Here is a 25049-nt window from a genome sequence, read left to right as displayed (position 1 = left end):
TAAAGCAACACTGTACAAGTTCTCAGAGCGCGGCTGTAGAACTGAAAACCTCGATGAACAATCCTTTCAAATACCAGAATTAAACATATGTAGAGAAAGACGGCAGCTTGTTGATCACAGTTACACAGAAGGTACGCCTACCTCTGTGTTTTGGCGCCGTTTGTATTGTTATGCAGCATCACAGCAGATCAGAGAGAAAGCCAATGAGACTGAGCAGACGAAGCGTCCCTGTAGGCTCCGCTTCCTCTGTACCTGCAAGATCAAACAAAGAGGGAGAACCAGACATCACAGAAACCGTCAGCCACGTTTAGCTTAACAGATTGCTTTGCCCGAACTTGCGTCTGTCAGAGTGAGTTAGCTGATGGCGTGTGCGAGAGAGGCGAGGACGGGAATCTGTGAGATAAACGCTATTTCACCTACACCACATGAAAACATCGTCAGGCTTTGCAGAGGTGCTTCTGTCAGCAGGTGTGCTGACATACACCGAATCTGACCTGCGCCCTTCCTCAATAACAAACCGTCTAAGAGAGTTGTGTTTTGTTTTTTGTCATCTCCCGTGCGGGTTTGTGATCGTCAGAGCTCCACCAACCCGAGTGGAAATCTCATTGTGTTATATATGTGAATATATTCTGTCGCGTCAGCGTTGAGACCACACTCTGTAACAGTGGGTTCGCTTTGAAAGCTTTCTGGATACTGAAGCAGAAATAACTGAACTGCAGAGAAGCTGTGTGTGTTTTTAATGGAGTTTGTACTGGTGGCTCGTAAAAACAAACGCACAGATTAGCGGTCAGAATGATTGGCGCAGAGCTATAACTGCAGTATTCATTTCTATTAATATAATCTTCGACAGCCCCTCAGTTCGTCTGGATTGATGCAGTGTGCTGGTTGTGTTGTAAACTCCTAGACCTGCCTATACATTTGGGCTATACTGAGCAGGTTGGCCATGATAATGGCTCTTTCACAGCAGCCGCTTGACATCAGTCATGATTGGCTAAGGTGGAAATTGATGCTTGTGATTGGTTGATGGTGGTTAGATACAGACTGCTGATGCTTGCCGCCCAGTTGCCTGGATACAGCCATCCCTCAGTGTGTTAGTGGCCTTGGCAAAGTGACGGACAGCATAAATGTTCTGCAGAGGAATTTGTCAGTCTGTTGATTCTGCCGGGATTTCTTTATCTGCCCGTGTAATGGATCTCTATCATTATTTGTATCATGACATCTCTGAATCCTGCTTGTTCTCAGCCTTTTATTCATTGCATGCATTTGTCATTTCACCGACCCATCCTACTGAATAGAATTTACAATGAAGCAGCGATCGAGTTTCTTAAGTTCTTGTAACAATAATGATTTTTCTGATCCATCATTTTAGTCTAGAAGACATCCGTGTGCTCCAGGACATGATTCCTGGGACGGTTGAAGTTTGGGATGACTTTGCTGTGGGAAGAGCTGCAAGCTTGGAGAGGAGCTGGCTAGAAGGTGTAGTGAACTGGGCAGTTGGGCAACCTGGGTAAAGCGAGTGTGGATGGAAAGAAGATGATTAGGGTGGTGCTGGGCTGGAGCGTGCTTCCAGTCAGAGATGGGAAGCGATTTTAACATATGTGGGGGAACAGACGTGGATCAGAGCAAAGAGTTCCAATACACACGAGACAAAAGTCTGAATATAACTAATGAACTGGCAAAGAATTGGTGAGTGTAACGCAGAAATATACGAATCAGTAGATGAGCAAGTTGACTGACTCTGGAATAAGCCAGACACACACAAAGACAGGGTACAAGTTTGTTGTAAATCCACGATGTATAAAATCTCCTACGTTGCCATTTTGTTTGCATGTTGCGACCAAAAGCAGAAAACGAGGCACAGAACTGCAATCGGCTCTGAGGCCTCTGGCTGAAGCGTTCCTCCTTTAGTGCTGCACGCTCTGGCTCCAGCCTCCGGGTCCAGCAGACCACCTACTAATGTGTTTCTCCTGCTGGACAGACAGAGGACTGCACCTGCTCCTGCACACTTGTGGTCTGTTTGTGTAGTTCTCTGTAGTCAGTGTTTATTTGTGTGAGGCCTATGCGGCAGTCAGAGTGACTTTTTTTGTGTTTCTCTGGGAACTCGGCCGCACATCGCTGCCTTTCTGATTCTGATTCATATTAAAGTCATGAATAAGAAGTGGATGTTTATAAAAATACACACATGCAAACCTTAAATAACCGATTGTATGCAGACACGTCCTTCGCTGGGAGAAAGGTCGAGGGCAAGAGGAAAGAGCAGAGAGAGGCAGACAGATTTATGCGAGTGCTCTGCAGCTATTTATGTGTGAACACACAAAGTAAATTAACTCATTAAACTTAATGTGCTCAGTGGTCAGTTGAGTGGTCAGTGGAGCGTTAGCAGACCTACAGATGCTTCTCCACAGCTGGACTGTAGTTAAATGGCCCCATTACAGCGTGTGTTAACCTGCTTTATCGCCTGCTGTGACTTGGAGGTGAGAACCTCACAGCAGCTCAAGGACTGACAACCATGGAAACCTGGAAACGATCTGAGCAAACATACCTGGACTGCAGTGTTGAGCTCAGAGAAAGAAACTCGATGACTTCTCTCGCCAGCTTTGACATCGCCTCAGCTACCTCAGCCACTCCCTCCCTGATTGTCTCTCAAGGCCGGCGACACGCTCTCGTTGAACCCTTGCCTCAGTTGCCTTGACAACTGTTCTTTCACTGGGCGGGGTACCGCTTACTTTCTCAGTGATGGTGTGATAAGTGCTACAATTATGTAAATTCTGTCCAACCAAAGTGTTTTTGTAGATTAAACATAGCTGGCTGAAAAGCTCCCAGCCTGACGCTCATGCAGCCGTCCCTCCTGCATTGTTGTAGTTCTGCATGCATCCTCTCATTCGTGTCCATTACATGTGATTTTTTGTAGAACTGAGTTCAACAGAGAGATAAGCAGAATACAGGGATTTGTGTGAAATATTTAAATAAAGGTCAGTGCAATACCTAAAATCACTTCACTGTTTATTCATGAAGTTTTTTCAGCCCTCGGTTGTGCCTATTTTTACATTTGCAGCACATTTAATAGAAAATTGGGTTATTTCCTTATTCATCTTTTGTTAATTGGTTTATATCACTTGTAATAAAAACCTTTCACTATATTAATTTTTCTGTATTGTCATTGTGCAGATTTGGAGTAGTATACTCGTAGTAGTATAAATAGTAGAAGCAATATGATATCTAACAGTTTGAATCACATTTAGAAGCTTCAGATTGCAAAAACCTCAGTATTTGATTTTATTTGGCTGATGATGTGAAAGTTGTTTTGCTGTTATGTTATATTACATCTCTTTGTGTAATTTACTTTTTTGTCCAAAGGAAAAAAATTGAACTTGCTGCTAAGAGAAATTTGTGTTTGTGATATTTGTCGATTCTCTTGAGTCACACCAAAAGGATTTTAATATATTATTCAAGAAACAAATTCCCTCTAATTTATCGAGTATTTTCTTTATGCTCAGTCCTCCTTTGCTCTTTAATATCAGCTGCACTTTTATTTTCTCCATAGTCCTGTTAGCATTGCTTTGGTTAAAGCTGCCTGATCGTGCACGTCTGTGCATTTTCTGAGAACTTGTTTTCGCTCCGTCTCTAAGAGACGGACTCTCAGGGGCTGACACCATTACACCAGCAGAGCGCTGCAGCTGAGTTTGGCTGAGGCTTTTCATTATTAGTGGTCACAGGTCCTAAAATGTTTCCTTGGAGAGCTAAAGCTTGGATCCTGGACTGAAATCCTGACCTTGTCCTCTTTGTGCAGCACTGCCGCCTTCTGAATCAAAAACAAATTGAACTATAACGTGTTTCTAACAGAGGACAACTGAATATTATTCTGTGTTTAAAACTCTGATCTTTGAAGAGAAAAGAGAAAATACATCAGCACACGTCAGGCGTAGTTCGAAGGTTTCCTGAGAGAGACGGTCCCTGCGTACGAGTCTACCCACAGAAGCAAATGTTGCTCGTGCAGATTAAATGAACTGGTTGTTGTCCACAGGGAGCTGGTTGTGTACGTAAGACCACAAAGCTGATGCCACCTGCAGAGCTCACAGTGTTTCTGAGGAAGGTATTTATTAGATAGGTATTTAGTTTTCCAGCAAATGTGTCCGAAGGTCCGTTACTAGTTTTATCTGATTGTTGTTGTTGCTATGTCAGTGGATATCTTATCATATATGTCATATATCATTAATCAGTGACAGCATTTACATAAAACAGTTCACTGCATTTCGTTGCCCTGTACCTGTGCATGTGCAATGACAATAAAGTTGAATTCTATTCTATTCTATTCTATTCAATTCAAAGGCCCAAAACAGACGGTTTATTTAATCTCAAAAAGTCTTTTTTCTGCTCAGTCTTGAATTTTCTTTAAAGTTTTATGGTGAAAATTTATTATATAACGATTGCTGTGAAATTGTAGCTTCACATATCAAACATTTTTATAATGGAAAAAATCATATTGCAAAAGAAAACCAGCGGCAGTTTCATTGTTTCATGGCAACATGTAGAATATGTTTCATCCAAAAATGACAGGAAGTCTATTTTTATGCAAATTTCATTTGTGCCACAGAAACACGCACGTTAGTCGGTCGTCCAACAGAAACAGAACAAAATGTTTCCACTTCAGTTTGTTCTGTTAAATATATGCATGTTTGTCATATTTAAGACCCACTTTGTTCACATTCACAAGTTGTTGGTTTTTTTCAATATTTATATTTAAGCGACTCACAGGTTTCAAAATACAGGAAACAAAAACAAACATGCTGGAAATGAGTAGACGGGCCTTTTTAAAAAATCATATATATATATTACAAAACAAGTATTTGATATATAAAGCTATAAATTCACGGTAATTGTTATATTTATCCAGACTTTGGGCCCTAAAGCAAATTATCTGTTGAAAGAATACTTTGAAGTCCTCTCCTCGGACAAGTTGTGAGGATGTTTGTTTTGTCTCTCGGTGTGTGTTGTTGAGTAAAATAAGAGCCTGTGTGAGTGTGGCTGGCTCTGATTATCCATCAGAGAATAATACATTTACAGCAGCTGTTCCTAAATCTACACACTCAGAGGAGGCTGCAGGGCTCTGTGTGAAATACAGTTTCAGCAGCAGACAAAGTGCCGTTTCAGGGACTTGATGTTTGTTTGGCGTATGCACACTGTATGCACACTGTATGCACGCCGTATGCACACTGTATGCACGCCGTATGCACACTGTATGCACACTGTATGCACACTGTATGCACACTGTATGCACGCCGTATGCACACCGTATGCACACTGTATGCACACTGTATGCACACTGTATGCACGCTGTATGCACGCCGTATGCACACTGTATGCACACTGTATGCACGCTGTATGCACGCCGTATGCACGCCGTATGCACACTGTATGCACGCCGTATGCACACTGTATGCACGCCGTATGCACACTGTATGCACGCTGTATGCACGCCGTATGCACGCCGTATGCACACTGTATGCACGCCGTATGCACACTGTATGCACGCCGTATGCACACTGTATGCACACTGTATGCACGCCGTATGCACACTGTATGCACGCGGTATGCACACTGTATGCACGCGGTATGCATGCTTGCTCTGGTAGACACTCTGTTGAAAGGGCTCTTTTGAACTTTGGGGCAGTGCTGGTCTTTTGTTGTCTGTCTCTCGCCCACGCGCTCTACACCCCCTCTCACTCTCCCAGCATCCACCCATCCCCGTCCTCCAACCGCAGCTACAGGCTCTTTCATCTACCCTCTGCTGGATGATGGATGGAGTATGTGTGCGTTTGTGTTCCCCGCAGCAGCCAAGAGACGAACCTTTGACCTCTGACCTCGTGTGTTGTTGTCATTCATTGGTCTCTCTTGTTCACATCAGGGGTCTGAACATGTGAAATGACTGCTGCTTCTGCTGCTTGTAAATGGGAGATGTGTATATATACATGAACTCATCCTTGCTGTGACATGTGTACGAGGAGTAAAGCGAGATGAGTCTGGGCCCTGGAGTCCTTCTAAATGGCATCAGAATGATATTACAATACTAATGACTCGAGTATCATTTGCTCAGGTCCCTGATGAGAGAGATGCAGGAGCTCGAACAGTATCACACAAAGCTGGAATACATCTGATGTCTTCCTGCAACTTTCTAGCTTAAATACATGTATATACGATGTGTGCTAGGACATCATGTTTTGATGTTTTAGTTACAATCTTAAGATCTGGTAAATGAGTGAAGGGAATGCCCTTTCCCCCCATTATGTTGTCATGTGTGTAATGGCACGTGAAATAGGCCCAAAGATTTCCTTGTTAAGGGTTTTTCAAAAGGACCGTGGCCCTAATAGAATTCCTGAGATTGACATCCAGCTGTATCCACGGCAGTAAAACGAGGCGCGTGATGCTGGACCGTTCAGCAATGTACACACAAACAAAACAAAACACACACATGCGCGCACACAGCACCGCATCAGGAATCTCAGAAAGGAGGAAGAGGAGCTAAGCTCTCCTCTTTCATGAGCTGCACAGTAAAATTAGACGAGAGGTGGATGTAAACAGAAGGAGAGCGTGTATCTTCAAAACAACACGCTGTGCTGCATTTACACATGAAAGTGATGATTTTACTGGTGAATACACGTGAAAGAAATGCTTTTTTTTGATAATTCATTCTTTTATAGTCGTTAATAGAAGCTCATTTTTTTAGGTTGTCTTGAGGCTCCAGCTGCTTTTCCCCTCTCTCAGCAGAAGCCTTGTTTGTCACTATTTTCTGGCCCTTGTCCATCTCCTTCTCGCCCTGAGGCCAAAGTCCACTCAGCTGTAATCACTCCTCTTTAGCCTGCCAGCCCACACAGGACCTTTGCACTGTCACTGCTACTTTTTATACTGAGGGAAGAGCTGAAGCAGTTTGAGCTCCCTCGCAGGAGCAACGGCAGACTAAACAGACAGCTAGAGGAAGCCTTACTGTATGTAAGAAATGTCTGGTAAGGACACTAATATAATTCAGGCTGAACCTTCTCTCAGATACAGTTACAAATGCTTATTGCCCTGAAGTCTGCTGTTGCCTGAAGCACCATACAGGCAAATACATGGATGCCTGTTTCCCTGAAAGCTTTCTGGCTGTGTCAGCGCAGCTGAGTGTGAACTTCTTATAGGGAACAATCATGGTGCATGTGTGCACCTTTGTTCTTCACAGCAGGTGTTTACATGTCTGTGGACTACAGAGAAGCAGCTTTGAATACAATGTTCAGAAAAAGGTTTGTGAACTGTGTGAATTTATGACGATCACTTGAAATGTGGTCTGTGCTTCATCTAAGCACCAGGCAAACACTATTTAACTAAACCGGTAACACAGAAGCTGCGTTTTTCATGTCTTTGAACACAGTGAACACAATTATTTATAGTGCAGGCTGGAAAAAGTAAGCGAGCACATATATATTTGGTTATTTCTCAGCAACCACTTCCATCAGACATGTCCTGTAGCTGCTGATGAGACTGGATTTTAGGGCTGATGACTCTGCAACTGCAAGGTGCACAGACACTGATGAAGCACCCAAAGTTTAATGGTTTCTCCACAGTGGTTCCCAAACCCCCTCCCAGCAGCTACAGACAGATCAGTTTGTGGTGATTTCTGCTCGCACACTTCAGGATTACACATCATGCAGAGAGCGGCTAACACTCCTCGTTTTCCTTCCTGTGTAGACGATTGCTGACTGATGAACAGACGGGTCCTGAGAAATGCTTTAATGTTTGTGGATCTCTTTACTTCTTCCTGTGTGAAAGTCGTGACCGACATCAACCAGCTTCAGTGCGTTTATGGGATGGATTCTTCTACAACAACATCATCATTTAGTTGTTGTCTTACTTTTACAAACCGAGTCATCACCCCGAGTACAGACCTGAACTCAGAGTGATGACTCGGTTTGTTCAATCGTGGAGTTGTTTACAAACACACTCGTTTGAAACTGTGCAAAGAGAGCTGCGATGCGAGCAGCGTGTGCACGCCGGTCACCTCAGTGGAGCAAGCTCGTCTTTGTGAACTATTAACTGCTGTTTTCCTCAGTATTAACAAGAAAAAAGAGAAGAACTTCAAATTCAGGTACAAGCTGCTCGCTACGGCGCACCAGTCACTCTGAACTCGTACAAATTCATTTTATTCTGTTGCTGAATTTCATTTTTTTCAGCAAATCTAAACATGAAATAAAAATATATGATGCATTTAATGATTTCATAATGAAATCCACTATCAGACATGATATTGTGAGATATATTTGCTGAAGCTTAAAAAGAATATTAAATATTTGTTCTTTAAACTAAAGTGCAAACTGTAAGAGGGCCCTCAGTTTGTGATTTAGTCAAATGTCACTGTAACATTATATTGTTAGAGTAATAGTACTAACGCTGACTTTAATACGCAGCTATCCGTGTCATTTAAATATATTACCTCCACCTTTCTATAAGAGACTCAGGTAAACGGTGATCCTGTTGCACAGCCAGCAGCAGGGTGGATACCTGTAGGTCCTCGCGGGCTCATGCCGTCACATCCATCACAATAAAGGTTGTTTGTGTTGAGCACAGCTTTGCTCTGTGGCATTTAAGGGCCCTTAAAGGACAGTTGAAGCCTGCTGTAATGAATAACCCATCAGCTACGCCGGGGCTCCCAGCCGCTGCCGGGGCCCGATCTGTCACATCGATCATCTGCCGCGGGGGCCGCACGGCACAAAGGGAGTGGCGCCCGGCCAGAGGAGGGGGACATATAGGAGTGTGTCCAAAAAAGGGGGAGTGGTTTGATTGTCTTAGGTCATGTTTGTGTGGTTAGTGGCACTAAGAGATGTGTAACGATTGGGGGTGGGGGGGAGTTTTAGACTCTATGTTCTTAAAAGCTGCTCAGGAGCAACTATGAAGGGAATGAGAGGTGGAGGCGAAGAGGGGGGGGGGGGGGGTAGGAATAGAAAATGGGGGTGGAAAGATGGCAATGTAGAGGTGAGAGGAGGAGGATGTCCTGGTCCAGAGGGATTTGAGAGACACAAAGAGCTGCAACTCCCAGAGGACCCTCCTCCATCAGCCCGCTCTGCTTACATTACCGGCCTGATTAAACTCGTGCACCAGCGAGTAATGTAGCTCTAATATATGATCGCTCTCCCACACACACGCTTCTCACTGGTATTCTTAGTTCCCTATAGGCACACCCCAGTGATCTGTCACACGAGTGGCTTCCATGGTAACAGGGAAAAAGACTTATTAGCATAATTTATAAGCACTTTATATTTGTCTCCATTTATCCATTTCTGCGGTGAACAAATGTGTTTTAAATTGGGGAATTTTTAACTGTCTAATCTGATACAAAAACAGTTCATGTGATCAAAAATACAAAGAAATCAGTATTTCTTGACATCGCGTACTCTAGCCCAGAAATACAACAGTGTACCTGAGTCTGATGTGACTTTAGAAACAATTATTGGGAGTACGCAGATTTTCTTGGGTGGACACACGGCCTTCAGTGTAAAAGGATTTTCATGTCACTGTGCCAAAAAGTGCTCGGGGTATTGAATCTGTTATGTAAAGTGTCGACCTGGAGGCTTGCAGAGGAAAGAAATTGCTCCAAAGCAAAGAGCTATGACAGTACGCAGCTCGGTTATGAAAACATATTGAACGTATGTTATTGTACTCATGAACAAAAACAGCAGCAACAATCGTGCATTTGCTGACTTTCCTTATTAGAAGCTGGGCTTTGAGCCGGAAATCTGCCGCTGAATCGCTCTCCTCTTATGCCTTTTAGGAACATACATTCAGCTTAATTTGTGTTCTGGGAAACGTGGCCTGCAATATGGTTTGAGTTTGCCATCTATCATGCACTGGTGCTTTTTCAGTCTAATTTCACAGTCAGTTGGTGTATACTGCTCTTTTCCCTCTGCTCAGTGAGATGTGCATCGCAGCCTAATCAGAGATCACAGTATTGATTCCCGGGCACACGCAGAAAGGGCGGTTGCTTGCCACGCAATACAAAGGTACTGAGTAGGACTAGTCAGGGCTTATTGATTATCTTATGCTGACTGCTTTCTTCTGCTGTGCAGTTTTCTGCTCAGCACGACTGGTTTGAATATGTGCATGTTTTGTTTATTTCTGTTCTCTCGCTGCGGAGCTAAAGCGGGCTGGAACATTTGTCTTGACACAAAATAAATTGGGAATAAATGAGTAAGAGTGAGACTGCATTTTATCAAATAATCTAGCCAGACACATTCAATCATGGTGCTATCATAGAGCCACATCCAACATGCGTGCACACACATGGATGCACACACACACACAAATGAATAAGGAACACCTGCTCATTCGCATTCATGCACACAGTTACACAGTGATGTGAAAGCAATTGGCTGCAACAGAGGAGAGGCCAACTCCCGGAGTCGGTTGCTAATGGCTACAGGATCCAGGGGAGCAGGCAGAGATGTCGATAATGACAATGTCACTCCCAACTAACCAGCGCTCAAAAATGGGGCAGGACACACACACACACACACACACACACACACACACACACACACACACACACGCTAAAACTCATGCAAGTCTGTTGGAGCATTTGTAGTTCACACGCACACATGCACACACACGTAGATGCTGAAATGGAAGAGCAATTTTCCTCCTTCCAGGTGTTATTATAGTTGTCAAAAGCAGCTCTGCTGTCGAGGGTCATTTTGGCTGCAGGTCTAATGTTTGAATAAAGCATTTCTTTCCCATCTTACCTTACGTGTACTGTAATCAACATGTGATTTTTTTTAAGTATCCGTTGAGCAGCTAGCACTGAATGTCCCTGATTATTCTTTGGTTTTTGCCACTAAATGCTTTTGTCTTTTTCTGTTTTTATTTAACTGTATTAAATAAGAAAATCGGCCCTTTTCATTAAGCCTGCTCTGGTTCTCCAGTGAATAATAAGTGCTTGAAACATGGCAGTTCATTTCCTCTTTTCATCCATCAAAGGTGTCAACTGCTTCCCATGTGCACAATTTTCACAGCAATTTTATTTTGTTTCTTTCTTCATGATCTCGCCTCGTTTCTGATCTTCAGCTGCATCACTTTTCACCTGTTATTGCGGTGATATATTTAGCTTATTTCATCAGTCGGCTTGACCGGAGAAGTCCTCTGTCTTACGACACTGCGCACGCTTCCAATGTAAGAAAGGACCGAGCAGACTACAGCGGAGCTCGTGCAGATGATGTAAGGTTATGCAAAATCTACAGGACAGCTGCTCCGTTCCCCTGTCGTGTGGTTTTTCACACAGGCTGTAATATTGATTAAAAAGTGCAAAGATGGACAAAGTGCGATAATGAGACATATTAATTTTGAAGCGTGTTTGAAAGCTTCTGTTGTGTGTATGTACTGTACTTTGGGGATGGCTCTGCTGTTGCTCCTTTGTCTTTGTCAGGTGCAGAAAAAAAAATCAGCGCACATGCACAGAAAAAATGACACTCTCAGTATTGTTTCTCTCTTTTGAATAACCGATCATCCCGTCTTACTGCTACCATACTTTAGTACAGCTGCAAACTGGACCCTGATGACTTCCTCCTCGGCTCCTGTGTGCTCCTCATTTTCCGTATGAATGCAGTGAGTCTAGGATGCCACGCTCAGTCCTTCCACTTGGCTGCATGTAGATCAGAAGAATAAGTTCAGTGGTGAGGAAAGACGGGGACAGGAGAAACAGCGAAGGAGGGAGCTGAGAGAGGAAATAAACATCTATTTTTCCTCAAGCTGAAGGAAAACTGATGAAGAGACAACCAAGGAGGCAAAAATGAAAAGAGAGCCGCTGAAGCAACACGTTAGAGGTTGCAGTCCTCCGTGCCTCTCCAGCAGAGCGGCAAAATGAGACATTAGCAGCACAATCGAGCATTTCCGACGCTCTTTTCTCCACAGACCAGATGATTAATATCAGTCACGTTTGTGTGATGCTCAACGTAAACCTTATTGTTATCTTAATGAGCCGTGACCATGTAGACCAGCCCTGACTAATGGTGTTAGGCTGTCAGCTGAGTCTAGTCATCATTCAGGAGTTAAGTGTTTGGTGAAAAAGCTTTGGAGCAGGACAAAAGGTTTTATAGTGTTACTGGGTCAGTTCTCACAAACATTTGTGTTTGCTCAACATCTTTGCTTCCAGATAGCAGCTCAGAAATAGTGTTTTGGTTCAGTGGAAACACTTAAACACATGAAGGAATTCCCCTCCAGCTGTGGACCTGTGCAGTTAGTTCATGATGCCTGCTGCCCTGCACCCTGCTGTCCCCCACACTCTCCCCCCTCGTCCCTCTTGCACATCTCTTCTAATTTTTTAATTAGGTGTTACTCAAAATATACTTCATTTTTCCAGCTCAGTGAATCAGGGAGCAGTTTTCCAAGAGCAGCTTTGTATTTTGTATCCTGAAGCTCTGTGCTACCATATTTTCTGCTCACAGTCACTGCCGGCTCATGCACAAGTGTTCTATAGTGTTGTGTAATCCTACTTTAATGGTTCAAGATTTACACAAATGAGAAGTGCAATCTTCACTCACTTCTGCAGACTGTGGGAAAGGTTTTTGCTGATGTTTTATAATGTTGAGTTGAAAGAGATCAGTTCATCCTTTCTGTGCAGAGTGATGTGGGTGCAGTGCAAAACTATAAAACTGTGATATAATATAAAGCAAAAACAAACGACTGTAACTGTGAAATACCAGATTTACATAACAGACGTGTGTGTCATGTTTCATTCATGCTAAATGCTATTGGCAAATATTAGCATGCAGAGACCAGATGTTGCAAGTGAGATGGCGACAACATCCTTTAATCCACAGAACAACAGATGTGTAGGGCACTAATTAGATGCTGGTTCCCAAATGGTTGATAATGGAGAAAGTCCCAGTAAAAACCTGGGACTAGTAAAAAAAAGTTTTTATTTTCCGAATAACCTGCAAGGCTTCGTATTCATCGTATTAACTGGTACATTTTCTTTGTACCAGTTAAATGGACAGAAGTTTAGTACCAGTGTTCTGGACCATTTGTCATTAAAAGAAAATTGTGTTACAAGTAATACAAATTCAGCACCTTTGCACTGGGAACAAGTTCATTCAGATAAATAGATGAAATGTAGCTGAAATATTTGCACTTATTGTAAACAGCAGCGCAGACTTCAGTCCTGCAGAAACTTTCGTTTTTTGCATGCTGTGTGTGTAACGTGGTCTTTCCAACAGAGAGAAAACCACAGAGTGATAATGGTGCCCACAAAATCGTGATTCTAGTGACATCATAATGCATTTAAGAGGAAATCTTTAGTAAAAACTATAACAAAACTCTGAGACTCTCAGGGAAGTCGTCCTTACCGTAGAGACCGACTCTGCAGCGACTGGTTCCATGAAATCAGATCTGATGTGAGATTAGATTTGCTTCAGTTTTGTGTGACTGATCTGCTGCGTGACTCTGCATACTAAGACATTGATACTAATTCCTGCTCCTTTATTAAACTACGAACTGCTGCCAGGAATACAATCTGCATTTTCCAGCTGTGGGAGCCTGTGTAAAGAAATATGATATTAATAATGACTATCGCATTAAAAAGCAAGCACAGGCTTAAGAAACGACTCTGACAGCAGAATGATATTACTGATCAAAGAAAGTGGTGTATGCTTCCTTTTAGTTTACAGTATCCTGAGAGCAGATTTTACACACAGGCTGTTTTTTCTTATATTATTCTGGATCTCAAAGGCTGTCCGAGTGCGACTGAAGCTGAAAAGTCCAGCCGAGCATTTCGCCCAATGAGATAAATCAGACAGCTTAATTTGTGCTGCTATCAGTTTGCCTTTTCTCTATCTACCTGTAGGTAGATGCAGTCAGTGAAACTCTCAGAGAAACTATCCTGATCTTCAAGGCCCGCGATGCTGGGAGGAGAGAGGGGGGGTCTGAGCCAAACTTTGTGTCACTCTGACTGTCAGAGATAACACTTCACAGCAGCGGCTCAGTAAAATAAGAAGGGAGAGAGGAGAAGAAAGGCAAGAGATAAAGACGTTTGCTCAGACTGACGCACACACGCTGACTTTTCTTATGCTTTGCTTTTTTAGTTTATTTACTGCCCTCTAACAAAGTAGGGCAGGCATTAATTAACTTGCCCATCAGCCCCCTGGTCTCACACTGCTTTCTGTGTGGACTGTAATTTTTCCTATTTCTTCTCTCTCTGTCCCGTCATGCCTCATGTTGCTTCCTTATTCCCAGTTAGCTTTCAGCCATGTTTCCTCCTTTACTGACCTACAGCGAGATGTTTCTGTTCACATTTATACTTTTTCTTCTGTACATCTGAGTTTACAGTGGATGTAAGAATGCCTTAAGCGAAGGGTTTATGTCATGCATTAGGAGTTTAGTTGCATTGTTTCTTGTTAGTTCTCTTTTTTATATATGAAGGACAAATTATGGACAAAACTCAGCCTGTAAAACAAATGTGACCCAGTTCTCAGAAACTTTGCCTGTTAGCGTGCGTCCATCAGCATGTTGTAGCATCTTTGTCTTGTTTAGGGACTCACTGGGGTAATTGCTGCACTGCCAAACTTCTCTGCATCTTTTGTACTCTCCTAATTACACAGTTTGATTGACAAGTAAAAGTTTCTCTGTCTTGAACCTTCCACTCTGTCTGCTCTGTTTCTACGACAGGCTTGTTTGTTTGTTTTTAACGGAGGCATTTTGAGCTCATTTCTTCTCCAGCATCAGGACCTTGGACAGATCCAACACACCACTAGCTCTACAAGCTACAGCACTAAAAGTCTTGAGTCACATTATTTCTTTGTCTCCAAAACTTTTAGAGATTTCCTTACCTGGATGATTGAGAATGCATCAAGACTTGTTTCTTTGTATTTTGGCCGCAAGACGCCAGACTTTCCTGTCATTTTTTAAAGTGGTCTTGAGCATGAGTTCTCCGGGGTTTATGAGGGTCTTTCAGTTTTTCTCTTTGAACAGTGGCTAATTTTTTTGCTCACTTTTTCAGTCCAGTCTGTTTCCTTGACCATTTTCAATCAAATGCTTTTGTTGTTTGTTAAGACGCTTAACAATGAACCAGTGATGTATCTACACATAGATAATTACAAAAGAACACATTTTTAAATTGTTTATTTGGGCATTTTACTACTATCCTCCTTTTCTTTAGCTGAATCTAAAGAAAACTGGTAAGAGAACAACATTTGACAGGCATACAACTGTGTTTTTGCAACAACACGGTGATTCCCAAACAGCTATTAGCCAAACCCAGGCCTCGAGGCCCGGTGTCCTGCAGGTTTTAGATGTGTCCTTGATCCAACACAGCTGATTCAAAGGGCTAAATGACCTCCTCAACATGTCTTGATGTTCTCCAGAGGCCTAGTGATGAACTAATCATTTGAATAAGGTGTGTTGACACAGGGTGAGATCTAAAACCTGCAGGACACCGGCCCTCGAGGCCTGGACGCCCCTGCTTTAGTTGATCACCTACTAGTCACTGAAGCCTCATCAGAAATGGTCTCAGTGGAGGTGTGGCTTAAAAGTGATGGCACCACCTGAGTCTGGGTGCAATTCCCCCCTCCAGGGGCAAGGGTACCTAGACCCGGTTTGTAGAGTACGCTTGGGGAGTGTGATTGTGTGTACAGCGTCTCTTTATGTCTGTCTCCACGTTGGTTGAGTGTGGAGTGAGTGCATATGAGAGCATGAGGGTGGGAATGGATGTTTGTGTCTGTGTGTGCCTGTATGTCTGTGTCTATATGTCAGGTTGGGTGTCAGGCGCCACCTCTCTGGGGACACCTCAGGCCCTCCAAGGTTTGGAGGCCTATCTCCACCCACCACCACTTCCCCTGCCGGTGGCGGACTCCCTCAGGTGTCGGTGTGTTGGTGGTTCTTTGTGTCTGGGGGTGGGCGTCCGGGTACACACCGGCTCACTCCTTGGCGGCCGCTTGTCGGGGCCTGGGGCCTGGGGCTCGCTCGGGCCCCCTTTGGAGGTGGGGTGCCCCCGGCCTCTCGGCCTGGGGCTCGGTCACTCAGGCGCAGCTGGGGGCCGGCGGAGCTCACGGGCGCGTCACTGCAACTCCCCCTGGCTTCTGCTCCGCGGCTGCTGGGCGAGCCCTCATCTGGGACTCTCCTCAGCTCTTACTGGAATAGTGGCGCGGCTGCCCCTCTGTTGGTCTTCCTTGGTCTCTTGTGTTCTGGGGGCCTCTGGATATCTGGAGTTTTGATCTCCTCCATACCCGCTTCACACCCTGGAGGACGGGGCTGTGGCCCCCCCACACTCCCTAGCAGATCATTACATGGAGAAACCTTTGGAATGCAAGCATGCTGATCCACACAGGTATGCACACATGGGTATTCACAGACGCGGACTAAAGCTTTCTTGGCTGCTGCCTCAAAGCACACTGTGCGCTGTCTATCTTGCGTGCTGCACAATATCGTTTATTATTTAGTAAATATTGATATCTATGGCTAGCTAGTTTATTGTGATGGTGCTTTGTTTTCTCTATTATTATGTTGCTCTTTGTTGTTTGCTGTCTCCTCTGTTTGTTTTTTTTGTTTTTTTTGTTTTTTTTCTCCATACAGGTGACCCAGGAGTTCTTTTTTTTTTTTTTTCTCTCTCTTCCCCCCCCTTCTCACCGTCTCTTCTCCCCTTTGGTTTTCTTTCTTTCTCTCCCCCTCTTTCTCTCATTCATTCCCCCTGTCCTATTTATTAAAAGAAAAAAAAAAAAAAAAAAAAAAAATGACAAAGGATGAACTGAAGCTCTGCCATCACGTAATGTCGCATACTGCTGTTTCTGATGTCATTTAAAAAAAAAAAAAAAAAAAAAAAAAAAAAGTGATGGCATTATACATTCAGAATCAATCAGTCAATCAATTTATTTATTTATAGGGAGTAGGGATGGGTATCGTGTAGGTTTTATCTGATACCAGTACCAAACCGGTACTTTTGAAACGGTGCCGGTGCTTAAAGAATGGAGAACAAACTTTGTCCAAAAACTTCTCATGTTCAGCTGTTTTTTTGTAAAAAGATAACAATGTTAGCCTTTTCTGCAGCTATGGGGCATATATGGTATCACTCTTGGCTGGAAGCTTAAACAATGGAAAAAACACCAACTTTGTCCAAAAACCTCTCATGTTTAACTGTTTTCCACTTTTTCTTTGGTCATTTTAGCCTTTTTGGCCAGGGTGAAGGGAGTATCTGCCATCAAACAAGAAGACAGCCGCATGTAGCTATGATGATGTTTGCTAGTTCACCTTACATGCATTAATGTAATAACGTGGTTAGCCTACTCAACGTAAATTACACACGAACAACATTAAGCTACTCACGCAGAGAAGAACGGCTGCTGCTGCATCATCATCCTCATCATTTCTGCTACACTGGCAGGGCTAGGGGCCAGGACTCTCCTCTTCGGGTTTTTGGGGGATGTTGCTAACTCCGGGTCCGATAACAGGCACCACACCCGCAGTAGATGCGCTCGGTGTGAGGTCTCGCAGCAAGCTATCAAATACGGCGCATTTCTCGGCTTTTAACAAAATGCTATACGTCGCCAGGTGTTTCATCGGATTCGAGGTGTTACCTCCTTTGACAGTATCACAGTATCAGCTTAAAGCACTTGTTGCTGCTGAGTTTGCATCTTTTGCTGTGAAGTACAGCCAGACTTTGACCGCTTCGCCTTGGACATTTTTAATCTGTAGCTCTGCTCTAAAACAACGTACGTACCTGGCCCCGCCTACTATCCTCGGAAACGTAAAATGATTGGCTAGAATCCAAAGTGTGAGACATCTCAGGGGAAAAAAAAGCACCGAAATAAAGCACCAAAATGTGCGCTGCTTTTCGGTCTGGTTACTACCGTTTATGTCAGAACCGGTACCCATCCCCATTTATGAGCACATTTAAAAACAACACATGTTGACCAAAGTGCTGTACACAGTAAGAAAAGTAAAAAGTAGAACAAACACACACAGTGAATAAAACAAACTCAGTCACAATTAAAAGCTACAGAGCAAAAATGTGTTTTCAGACGGGATTTATAAATGTCGAGTGTTGGAGAGATCCTAGTATGAAGAAGCAGACGGGCGCAGCAATCGCAAAGGCCCGGTCTCCCCTGGAGCCTGCTGACAGGGACAACTAGAAGCAACTTATCAGCTGACCAGAGAGATCTGTTTGCAGTATTTTTAGTTAAAAGATCAGAGAGGTATGACGGAGCTAATCCATTTAGAGACTTAAAATCAATTCTACAACGTACTGGAAGCCAGTGTAAATGAGCCAAGACTGGAGAAATATGGTCGTGCTTACGAGCGCCTGTCAAGAGTCGGGCTGCCTCATTCTGAACTAGCTGAAGACGAGCGAGCAGAGCCCGGCTGATGCCAAAATAGAGACTATTACAGTCGTCAGGCCTGGATGAAGTAAAGGGACAATGATCACGAACACACTACCGTTGCAATAAAAACAATCCTGGCTAGAAAAACACACACAGGGGAACGCCACAGTCATGGATTGGCCTCGCCAGACCTCAACATCACCGAAGCAGTGTGGGATCATCCTGATAGATATCAGAACAAAAGCCAGCAAACATCCAGGCTTGTTAGAATCATACAAAACTCTGTTTTTGGTTCATTTTCTGTTTCCATGTACGTTTGAATAAATCGCTGCAGGTATTTTCCATTTTCCCAGCTAAAGACAAAGAAATGAGAATCGCTGCATATTTACAAAATGCAACAGTGAGTTTGACTGCAGACGTACTTAAACTTATACTTTAATGGCAGTTTTAAATTTGTTTTCCTCAACTCTAATAATTCTAATTATTGCTGCTGCTTTCCTCATAAAGTGGTTATAGTTGATATTTGATTCAAGCCTGTGTAATCTGATTAAATGCAGAGTTTATCCATCGTGTGTGTCTCTCTTCCAGCTTCAGAGCTGTAAGATGCTCCAGCTTCCACCCTGAAGATATCAAACACTTCATACACACTTAGAAGAACCTTAAAGATAGATTCAAATTTTAAACCTACCTTCTTTAAAATCCTGCCTTTAGAGTTCATTCACACCCGTGTTTCTTGGCCTGTCTCTGCTCGTCTGCCCAGTATAATTTTCTCATTATTTTCCAGTGTGCCTGGATGTTTTGTCTTCTCTCTCGGGTCCAAAGATCATCTCACACCCCATCTGGCCTCTTGCTTGCACTCTCTCCCTCTCGTCAAGTATTCACTTGGCTGTTGGTAATTTACTCGTCACATGTGCCTCATTTGTTTCTCTCGCACACCAAGACAAAGATATTAACACTTTGCAGAATGTGTCGAGTGTGTGTTTCTCTACTGTACAAGGCTTTATTTTATTTTTTTAGGGAGCTGCTTTGCTTGCAGTCTGGCAGTATAAATAGTACACAATAAACTCGGAGCTGCTGCAGTTCCTCACCCTTCCTCCGGTCCTCCCTCGCTGGCAGTCTCGCCCGGTGAGTGTGCATTCTTAATGCTCCCCTGGCCTCGATGAGAGAGATGATTGGTAGAATTAATTGTGGCTGCAGGGCTGAATGGGAATAAGTGAGAAAAAAGGCGCGATGGGGGAAGGGAGGTGGGGGTGTCGGGCTGGTTTTACTGCTGTGTTTCCTCCTTACAGCCTGGCACCAGAGGATGTTGAAGTTGTTTATGTGAACCCACTCTTTTTGTCTCTCTAGATTAATATCAGATCTGAGTTAAGTCGAGTCTCTTCGCTTTTATAGCTCAGTTTGTCTTTCTCTTTGTTCGGGATTTACACATGTGCGCTTGCAGGGAAGAGATAAGTGGAGCTAATACAGCGGCAATCATAATGTAATGGCCTTTTCAGCTCCCCTGGCAGTAATGCCATCAGAATATAGTGTATATTGCACAGCGAGGTGTCGTTAAATGGGATAAATGGACCTTACAAAGAAGGACATGGAATTGGCGTGTGGAGAGGTTCGTGTGTGTTTGTTTTGGGGGAGTTATGGAGACAATGAGAGATGATATCCTCCTGACAAACCGAACACCGGTCAGTCGTCTACATGAAGCGTGCGGCAGCGTAAAGGAAAATAAAAATTGTCTGAACTAAAAACTAAATCAACAAATATATAAAGAGTTGATGTAGGGAGGTGTGCGGGTCTATTCCTGTTCTTGTCTCCAAATCTTGCTCGTGGTCGGCGAGTTAGAGGGTCTCCATGAAGGATTTATATGCTGGCGGTACAGAGTCGCGTCATAGAACGCCTCTATGGGAATATAAGAGGTTGGGGGTGGGGAGTGTGTGCGTGTATGTGTGTGTATGCATGTGTGAAGTGTTTCAGGGGTGAGTGTGGTAGGGTTGTGGGGAAGCTGTCTCATCATTTATTTATACAGTCCACAGAAGAAGGGGTTAGCGGCGAGGGGGGGGGGCTGCCTTCTGTACACCGCCCAGGGAATACTGCAGGTCAAGAGTTGTTTTTCTAGCTACCAGCGCAATTCTTTGTCTGAAAGCGTGAAGCCAGTGAATCAACACAACATGCTGGACTGGATCTCCTGTTCTAATGACATGTTGTATCAACGTCTGTCTCATGAACGCAGAAACTCAGTCGTTCCTCTGGCTGCTTCCTGGTAAAGCTGTTGACAGTGGCTGAGACAGCAACACAAAATGTGCTTGGGTTGCTTCATGTTCTCTGATTAGAAATTGATTATATACACATATGATTGTTTTTTTTAAACTACAGACTGGGAAAATATTTAAAATCAAGACCTTTGGTTCTGAAAACCTGGGAACATTTTATACAAATTGCCTGTTTTTTAGGCTTTCCTGTGTATTTTCTTTAAAGAAGTTGACCAAGTCCAAAATAAGGACAAACAAAGCCACTGTTTTTAAAAATTCCTTCTTACATTGTGTGATCAACACACTTTAATCTCTTGAAAATGGAAAGTATGTGCAGCGATTTATTGCACTGTGCAAACATAAGTGGAGATACAGTGTGCAGGCCAAAAACAGTGAAAGTCACATTTTCATATGACCACCTTTATTCTTCAACACAGCCTGAACTCTGTTAGGGAAGCTTTCTTCTTGAAGGACATTCAAAGCTCTTCTTTGGATGTTCGCTGCCTTTTGTTCCATCCTATGATGATCCCACACCGCTTCAGTAATGTTGTGGTTTGGGCTCTGTGGAGACCAATCCATGACTGAGAGTGTTTAATTTAGTGTTTCCTGTGCAGGTTTGCTTTTACTGCCTCATGGTGTGTTCGGGATCGTTGTCATGGCCGTGCATAATTCCATCAGTTTGGGAAAGATCCCCAAACCGTGACACAGGCTCCACTGTGGTTTACACCCAGTGTTGGACCGTTCTCCTGACTTCCTCCGTACACAGTGATCTGAACCAAAAACATTTGCCTTCATCACTCCATAAAACTTGTTGCCACTGATTTTCAAATCCAGTTTTTTGACAGATTGTTACTTATGTTACTTAAAAAGTCTCAAAAGATACAATTTAATTTCTTTGCTAAGTTGTCTGTCAGCTGCTACATAGGTTTGTATCTTAAAGAAATAAATATTCCTCAGAAAACGGTCAGGTTCAGGACTGAAGTGCTCAGTGCTCGGCTGAAACAAAAACTTTGGACTGCGTCAGAAAGCCTTTTAAAAAAAGTCTGACCCCTTGGAAGCAAAATATAGTAAAAAAACATGGTGGTTGGCTCAAGACTTTTGCACGGCACTGTCTGTTGTTGAGGTTTATTGTTTGTTTTCTGTGCATTTTCACTCAAGGTTGAGAAAAATAAATTTGGGCCTCATTGCCGCTGAGAGCACCGAGTCAGCGCTCGTGTTTTACAGCTGTTAAATGTTCGTAAATCTAATCAAACCATATATTGATTTTTCTCCAGCTTTGGATAAATTACAGCCTAGAAAAATAGTCGTCATGTAGCCGTGAGCAAAATGAGAAGCACGGCTGCTGTAAATTTTCTGTGGTGATTGGTCGGGTGTATAAACGTCTTAATTACTGACTGAATGTCCTCACAAATCCTCTGAAGGTCCCGTTCGGTGCTACAAAAACAGAAGACAGTAGTGTTTATTGCTGAGACCTGAGGTGTGTGGACAGAAGTAATGCACACAGTGATCAGCGGGACACAAACACAAACACGCAAGAAACAAATAACCAGGACATCCAGGATTACAGTGGACATTGTGGCGCCCGCTGTAAGACGGCGTGGAGAGGGGTGCACCTGTCCTGCAGGTGAGTCACAGAGGGCCGATGCCATCTCCACAAAAACAGGAAATTATAAAACAGGCAGAATGATGCTTAATTGATGAATACATGCATATCATTGGAGCACAACTTACCTAAAGAAGTTTGATAACACTTTTTATTTCTTACTTTAAACTTTCGTGAAGCTTCTTATTCGTGTAGTGTAGTGAAAGCTTGTGAAGCCATCTCAGCTATGAACCGTCCAGACTCGAGATAATGAGAGAACCCACTGTGTCGCTGACAGAGACACGTCGTTAACATGAACACTGACAGCACTGATTAAATCAAAGATGCGCAACGCGCCGCAGTCGTTGTATGACTTTCAAATGTTCCCATAATTAGGTTTCATTGCGTTTCTTCAGCAGTGACACGTGAAGCACGTGAAATGTAACTGTGAGGTGTAAACAGTACTCATGTATGCTAATAAAGATGGAGTGTGGGTTTGAGAGGAGCTAGGTGCCAGGATCCCTGCAGCAGCGGCGAGCCTGTTAGTGAAGCCACAGCTGTGAGGACGCAATCAAAGATGAACCCTGCTCCTGCTGTTGCCTTTGTTCCTACACATCACAACACCTCACACAAAATGCATCAGCATAAAGAGCGTCTCTGTGTGCTAGGTGAGCAGAAAGCAAAAGTCATTTCATAGCCCATCTCCTACCTGAGAGCTGCCCTCACATCAGCACAGCTCCTCTCCCACCACCACGCTCGCTCTGTTAGTCAGAATCCAGGGTGGAGAACATTTCGCAGTGTATGTGGGCTTAATTCACCCAAAATGTCTCTGAACATGTGATTTAGTGCTCGACACGCTGATTAAAGAAACAAATGTTATTCTTTCATTCATCAGAATCACAGGTAATGTTCCTGACATTCACCTGCCCTTTACTGAGCACCACAGGAAGGTCGACATCAAATGTATTTGTATTTTTTTAAAAACATGGCAAAATATTTTGTCTCTTAAGTGACACCAGTTTGAAGTCTTCTGTACAAACTGCTGGTTTACATAAAAAGGTCTTGTTGGAGTTTATTTTTAAGAAAAGGTTTTGAATTTTTCATGATTGAATGGTTTTATATATATTTGGTTATATTTGGTAATCATGCTGAATGATTCACGGGTCACTAACTGCTTTACTGTGTCTCTATCCTTTAGTGCTCTTCCATGCAAAGTGTTCATTAGCAGGCCAACCTTTTACTTTGAATTACATTACAGCTCAGTTCGCTGCTCGCCTGTAGGTCTGAGTGAAGGAGTGAGTTGGATCATTAGTCATTGTGCCATAGCACGCTGGCCAGCAAGGTACTCAGTCGTTCAGCTAAGCTGCTAATACTAGCCAGCCGATTGGTCAGCATCCATCCATCCAGTCAGTGACCCCATCAGCCTGCAGGTGCTGAGGTACCTGAGCTGCAACTGGACCTGAGTGATGAGACAGACTGGAAACCATCTGCTTCTCTTTAAGTCACTCTTCTTCTGTCCACCTTTCATTTGTTCTTTAGTAGATTTAGTCGATGTTTTCTATTCTTCTGGTCTCCACTGTTCATACTTAGCTTCCTCTGTAACATAAATATTGTCTTATTTTGCAATTATACTTACTGTACCTCAGTCTGTACCATAATCTGGCCACTTTCTCCTCCCCTGCAAACTACAGTGCATGAAATCTGCATATTCATTCATAAATAAACCGGATGCAGTTCTTTGTTCACGTGTTGCCTTGTTATGATGTTATGATGATCTGGTTTGGAGGTTTTGAGTTAGAACTTCTTTTACACGCGACGTTTTTGCTAACATGGACGCTATTTTGTCAGCAGGTGTTCCTCTCTGGTGCTTCAGAGGATTTGTAATTTTACAGCTATTCATATTTTCACCTGTCGAATAACCTTTTAATCAGCCTACCCATTGATTATCTCTGTGTGGTTCTGTGCAGGTTTTCCATTTATTTTTCTTGTAAAACGGTTGGACTTTAAAACTTCTGTCGAAGATTGTTTCACCTTCACAGTCTCATACACTGCTGTGTGTGTGTGTGTGTGTGTGTGTGTGTGTGTGTGTGTGTGTGTGTGTGTGTGTGTGTGTGGGGAGTGGTGATATCGACAGGCTGCTGCCCGCGGCTTTCTTTGTTATTACTGTAGCCAATAGAAAGCCTGTCCACATGCCACCTGCAGCCTAGCTTACTTTATATATTAGCTTGTGTTTACAGAGCTGTGTAACCGGTGGATCTGACAGAAGAGCTGCTTTATCCAGCAAACCTACATTTCTCTTTGTTCCACTTGAAATGACCTTTTTCATTTTGCTGTTTTGAACATGACAGACAGAGTTGAGCTCAGTCAAATATTTATGGAACAAGTACGACTCTCTGAATGTTTCCGATCTTTTAGGAAACTGTTTATTATTATTATTGTCACACTGAGGAGCTCCATAGTTTCCTGCTTCATTCCTGGGAGAGATAATAATTCCTTTGGGGTCATGTCAGGAAGGGCATCCAGCATAAAAACAGCTGTCAAATCAAACATGCAGTGCTACCCGCTGAGGTGACCCCTGATGAATAAAGGCTGTCTGAGGATTTGAACATCATTGCAGTAACGAGCTGATGATGAATTTAAAGCAGTGTTTAGAACATGCACTGCAGAAGTGAGCGCACGTGTGTGCGTGTGCAGTAACTGGCCTTCGGCTGCATTTAAGCTGTGTCAGGTGTTGGATAGCCTGCTGTGAATGAGGCAGAGGATCATTTGAGACGGAGCATCAATGCTGATTGAATTGGCTGGTCCTGAAAAAGACATGAAGGGTTTTGTCAGACAGTGGAGAGACAGGAGGAAGCTGCTGATCTAATTGTAGCTCTGAATGGACGTCTGTTTGCCTCGTCG

The 25049-nt window shown here is 43.4% G+C and overlaps 1 protein-coding gene across 2 annotated transcripts in view; it reads left to right on the top strand.

Moving 5' to 3' along the window:
• Nucleotides 1-25049, top strand: part of xpr1a (xenotropic and polytropic retrovirus receptor 1a) — a 79191-nt gene that overhangs the window by 28950 nt on the left and 25192 nt on the right. The gene's annotated exons all lie outside the window — the stretch shown is intronic.

Source organism: Diplotaxodon limnothrissa, linkage group LG23 (genome assembly GCF_057381915.1).
Source record: "Diplotaxodon limnothrissa isolate DT_005_m linkage group LG23, D_limnothrissa_male_GT1.1, whole genome shotgun sequence".
Lineage (NCBI taxonomy): Eukaryota > Metazoa > Chordata > Actinopteri > Cichliformes > Cichlidae > Diplotaxodon > Diplotaxodon limnothrissa.
The sequence above is the reverse complement of the archived record's forward strand: the minus strand, read 5'-3'. Positions and strand labels throughout refer to the sequence as shown.